The sequence below is a fragment of the Ranitomeya variabilis genome, chromosome 5, assembly GCF_051348905.1.
Source record: "Ranitomeya variabilis isolate aRanVar5 chromosome 5, aRanVar5.hap1, whole genome shotgun sequence".
NCBI lineage: Eukaryota > Metazoa > Chordata > Amphibia > Anura > Dendrobatidae > Ranitomeya > Ranitomeya variabilis.
This window is the reverse complement of record NC_135236.1, coordinates 394,396,776-394,402,453: the sequence shown is the minus strand read 5'-3', so window position 1 is coordinate 394,402,453 and position 5,678 is coordinate 394,396,776. Positions and strand designations below refer to the sequence as shown.

General features: G+C 46.4%; 1 long non-coding RNA gene across 1 annotated transcript; it reads left to right on the top strand.

The window, feature by feature from the left end:
- The first annotated feature begins 1,323 nt into the window (after window positions 1-1,323).
- Window positions 1,324-2,073, top strand: LOC143773688 (uncharacterized). Its single transcript, XR_013215305.1, has 3 exons — window positions 1,324-1,384; window positions 1,471-1,560; window positions 1,978-2,073. It is a non-coding gene; the product is annotated as an uncharacterized LOC143773688 (long non-coding RNA).
- Window positions 2,074-5,678: the final 3,605 nt, after the last annotated feature.

Genomic DNA, 5,678 nt, shown 5'->3' with positions numbered 1-5,678 from the left:
CTGTATATTGCACAGCCCACGTTGTACATTGCGCAGCCCACGTTGTATATTGCGCAGCCTACGTAGTATATTGCGCAGCCCACGTAGTATATTGCGCAGCCCATGGAGTATATTGCGCAGCCCACGTAGTATATTGCACAGCCCACGTTGTAAATTGCGCAGCCCACGTATATAGCTATGTGGGTATGATATCCCTGTAAAAAAAAAAAAGAATTAAAATAAATAGTTATATACTCACCTTCCGTTGGCGCCTGGCTCCAGGAAGTGGTTACCGACGCTTGGGATCCAGCGAAGCTCCGCCGAGCCGCTCGCGCCGGCCGCCATCTTCCATTCCCAGGATGCATTGCAAAATTACCCAGAAGACTTAGCGGTATCGCGAGACCGTTAAATCTTCTGGGTAATTTCGCAATGAATCGCCGGGAACGGAAGATGGCGGCCGGCGCGAGCGGCTCGGCGGAGCTTCGCTGGATCCCAAGCGGACTACGGAGTGTGAGTATAGCAGGTTTTTTTTTTCTTAAATTATTTTTAACATTACATTTTTTTACTATTGATGCCGCATAGGCAGCCTCAATAGTAAAAAATTGGGGGGACACAGGGTTAACACTCTGTGAGCAGTGACCAGAGGGGAGTATGCGGTCGCCGGGCAGTGAGTGTGGGGAGTAAGGAGCGGCCATTTTCTTCCGGACTGTGAGCGTCGCTGATTGGTCGTGGCAATGGTCGTGGGCGTTTTGCCACGACCAATCAGCGACTTGGATTCCATGACAGACAGAGGCCGCGACCAATGAATATCCGTGACAGACAGAAAGACAGACAGAAGGACAGACAGACGGAAGTGACCCTTAGACAATTATATAGTAGATGTACAGGTGCAAAGTCTCATATGTACATTACATTATCTGAGCTCTTTTAGTTTCCTGTTGCTATATCATGACACTGAATATGCATCATGCCTCATTATTATCCTGGACACACATCATAGCACCAATTTATTACTGGTTCCTCCGTTTCTATGATCTAGTGAGTGATTACATCCATTTCCTTACACAGACAACTGAGAGTGCCCCTCTAATTGTGAGGGGCTAGCCCCACCCCACATTCCTAGGACTACACAAACACACACACATTGCTCCAGGATGTAATCGCATTGACAGCCAGACTTTTATTCGCACGCGCCGACAGGAAGGACAAACCCAGCTTCCCATTTCCATGACAACATATCTACTACTTGCAGCAATGATCAAGGTGACGTGAGCGCTCTTCTGCGCATGCGCCGGTAGTCAGGTGACCCACCAGCGCTCTATTTTTAGAGCGCACACTACGGTACAGCATCACTCTACGCTTAGACATGGCAGTGTCAGCTTCCACAACTGTGCCACCAATGAATGTGAGTCTCCTGACCAGCACAGGTTTAGTATATCTAGTGTCTCTGCATACTTTCTCACTTGTGCCACTTTTCTTTGATTTTCACAGGGCTATTGCCTTATGCCATATCGTTTGATACAAAACCAATTGTAATGAATTTCTTTGGGGACAGATAGCTACGTGTTTCCCTGCATAGTGGTAATTATATTTTCTCTATATCCATCCTATTCAGCTACAATTACCTCATTATTGATCTCAATTATGCTCCAGCTGTAATACTTTTCGTATTTTTTATGACACTTGGAACTTTGCTATTTGGCTTTCACTCTTATGCTTTTTATTGTAAATGGAACAGACCACCGCAGAACTACTCTAAAACCTACATCCCTGCATACTATACCCTTATCTTTCCTGTTGCCTCTCCCTTTCTTAAAATGCCTCTATATATAGAAGATTGTCATCCTTAGTCATTTATGTACGACTACTGAAACAATGCGTTAGACATGATTTCCAGCTACTTTGTGCATATGTACATATTATGTATATTGTATAGAGATATTTGCAATTTTCTTTTGTCTAAAAATACCTCATTGTATATATTTCTATTTTTTCCAGCGACTGTGTGATCAAGGCCATTAACTGGCCGAAACGTTTTGCCTATCACTATGCCACTTATTTGCAAATAAATTCTCACTTGAAGCATAATTCTTCATCCTGTACGTGTGCAGTGTTTTTTATGAACTACTGTCTCAAATTGTTGTCGGAGCAAATGACTGCAGGATTTAACCTCCTGAACAACAGTATTCTTGAGTTGCACACGCGTCTGGATAGGATGCTGTCATGTCGGACGCTGTTCAGACCAGGTCGTTCGACAGACAGCGGTAATTCCGCTTTTGACCACTATTTGCTCATTGGTGTCGGCTAGATTTTATCTAGCTGTTCCGGGGTTAATTTACCTGATCCTCGGATTGGAAGCTGGGCCACGCCCATTGCCTTTAAATAGTTCTCCTGATCATTGGGCGTCGCCGATTATAGCTTCTGTCTTGTGTGTTGTTATCTCGGTCTGGAGTGGAGAGCTGGTTGTTGGAGATTCGTTGCTGGTGGTGTATTTTCCTTAGTCTTATTTACTCCTTCCTATATTTGTATTTATTTTGCCCTGCACATTTATAGTGTATTCCTGAGTGACTGCGGCGTGGTGTATATTTTCCTTTATCCTTGTCTGTGCTAACTGTGGGTATTGGTGTATTACCTCTTCACTGGGTGGTGGGCGGAGGTTTCAGCTTAGGGTTGAAACAGGAGACAGGGTGAGGTTCGAGGCCTGGACATGCACACCATCGGTGTAAACTCCAGGTAGAGGATCAGTCAGGACTTCCCTAGTCTGAGGGACATTGCAGGGGCCCGGGTTATTAGCTCTCGCTCACCTAGTCTCCCCGTGACATTATAATCGGCCCAACAACAAAAAAGAAAAAAAAAAAAGGTTTTTTTTTTCTTTTGTCATGGATCCCATGACTTCCATAACCCGCCAGTTGGAGGCGCTGTCCCTACAGGTCACTGAGTTGAGGGGGGCAGTTCAGCAACAGGGACTAGCAGTATCTAATGTGCAAGCTGGAGCGACAGGAAGAGTTGCTGAGCCTAAATTCCCTTTGCCTGGAAAATTTGCTGGGGAACGCAGTAAATTAGTTTCTTTTCGTGAAGCTTGCAAACTATATTTCTGTATGCGCCCAATCTCCTCGGGTAATGAGGCTCAGCGTGTGGGCCTGGTGTTGTCATTGTTAAGCGGGGATCCCCAAGCATGGGCGTTTTCTTTGCCATCTGATTCTGCTGCATTTGACTCTGTGGAGAGTTTTTTTTCCTCTCTTGGAAAAATCTACGATGAACCTGACAGAATGGCTCCAGCAGCATCTAAGATACGCACTATTCGCCAGGGGGAGCGAGTTGCAGAGGATTACTGTCCTGAATTTCGTCGCTGGGCGATCGATACACAATGGAATGATCCAGCATTGCGGAGTCACTTTATTCATGGGGTTTCTGGAAGGGTTAAAAAAACCCTTCTGATGTACGAGACTCCTGCTTCTCTAGATTCCGCTATGAGTCTGGTTGTCCGCTTTGATCGCCGTTTGCGTCAGGGGGAGCATGAGACACTGCCTATGGGAGAGGGTTTAGGTTCACGTGAGGTTGCTGCAGGTGAGCCCACGAAGCCTATGCAAATTGCAGGTGTGTCACATGTGAAGCGTCGAGTCCCTGAGCTCAGGAAGCAGGGAGCCTGTTTTTACTGTGGTAAAACTGGTCATTTTATTAACATCTGTCCTCTGCTGTCTAAGAAAAACGCAACGGCGGAAAACTTCTAAGCTCAGAGGGTGTGGAGGAGACCAATCTGAGCTTATGTATATCCTCCATGGTGGTTTCTCAATGCATGCTCCCTGCTAAGGTTTTTATCGCTGGCAGTGAGCTGCCAATTACTGTTTTTGTGGATAGTGGTTCAGCCACAAATCTCATTGATGAGGAGTTTGCGCGCACAGCAGGTTTTAGGATTGAAAAACTGTCTCATCCTATCCGCGTGGTCACCATCAATGCTGCTCCTCTCTCTCAGGGGAAGATTACTGAATTTGTGGCTGAAGTGAAACTCCACATTGGGGTTCTACATTCCGAGCTGGTTTTACATGGAAGGTGCTCAAGAATCTTCCTGCTCAGGTGGTTTTGGGTTTTCCTTGGTTGTCCATGCACAACCCGGTAATTGACTGGAAAACTCAGGACATAATTCAGTGGAGCGAGTACTGCCAGGAGAATTGCCTGGCCACATGTGTGGCTGCGGTGACTTCAAGCGTTCCAGAGTCACTTCTGGATTTTGTGGATGTGTTTTCTGAAAAGGGTTGTTCAGAGTTGCCGCCACATCGTCCCTATGACTGTTCTATCAGGTTTAAACCAGGGGCCAAGTTGCCTAAAGTAAGGATGTTTAACATCTCCGGTCCGGAGAGACAAACGTTAAAGGATTATATTGCTTAAAGCTTGAGCAAAGGGCACAGCAGGCCGTCATCCTCGCCGGTGGCAGCAGGGTTCTTCTTCGTGAAGAAGAAAGATGGCGGATTACGCCCGTGTTTGGATTTCAGGGAGTTGAACCAGATTATGGTTCGTGATCCATACCCGATGCCACTGATACCAGACTTGTTCAACCAGGTGGCGGGTGCTAAGTGGTTTATCAAACTTCACCTCAGGGGGCGTACAACCTCATAAGAGTCCGTCAAGGTGATGAGTGGAAGACGGCTTTTAATACCCCTGAGGGTCATTTTGAAAATTTGGTGATGCCTTTTGGGTTGACTAACGCACCTGCAGTGTTCCAACATTTCATCAATGATGTGTTCTCGCATGTTTTGGGGAAATTCGTTATCGTGTACCTAGATGTCATCCTCATATATTCTTGCGACCGTGATGCTCATTTAAATCATGTCAGGCAGGTGTTACAGCTTCTCAGAGAGAATAAGCTGTATGCTAAACTTGAGAAATGTGTATTTTCTGTTCAAGAGTTGCCTTTCTTGGGTTATATTGTGTCTGCTTCTGGTTTTAAAATGGACGCCGCTAAGGTGCAAGCGGTGCTGCATTGGGAACGTCCTGATAACCTGAAAGCACTTCAGCGGTTCCTTGGGTTTTCTAACTACTATAGGAGATTTATCAAGGATTTTTCCATCATTGCTAAACCGCTAACTGACATGACTAAAAAGGGTACCAATTTCTCCGTTTGGCCTGAGGCTGCTGTGTGCGCATTTGAATTTCTTAAGAACAGTTTTGTTTCAGCCCCCATTCTTGTGCAGCCAGACATATCAAAACCCTTTGTTGTGGAAGTCGATGCGTCTGAGGTTGGTGTGGGGGCGGTACTATCTCAAGGCTCATCTTTGAGTGGTTTGCGTCCGTGCGCCAATTTCTCCAAGAAACTGTCGTCCGCCGAACGCAACTACGATATCGGCAACAGGGAGTTGTTGGCAATCAAGTTGGCCTTTGAGGAATGGCGACACTTCTTGGAGGGGTCGGTACATCAGGTAACTGTTATTACTGATCATAAGAATCTGCTGTATTTGGAGTCAGCCAAGCGTCTGTCCCCCAGGCAGGCTCGCTGGGCATTGTTCTTCACGCGGTTCAATTTTGTTGTCACTTACAGACCGGGGTCTAAAAACACTAAGGCGGATGCTCTGTCCAGGTGTTTTCCGGGGGGTGAACCTCGGGAAGATCCAGTACGCATCCTCCAAAAGGGTTTTGTGGTTTCGGCTCTCACTACCGAGGTTGAGGCTGAGATTGCTGAGGCTCAGGAGGAGGTACCATCTGAG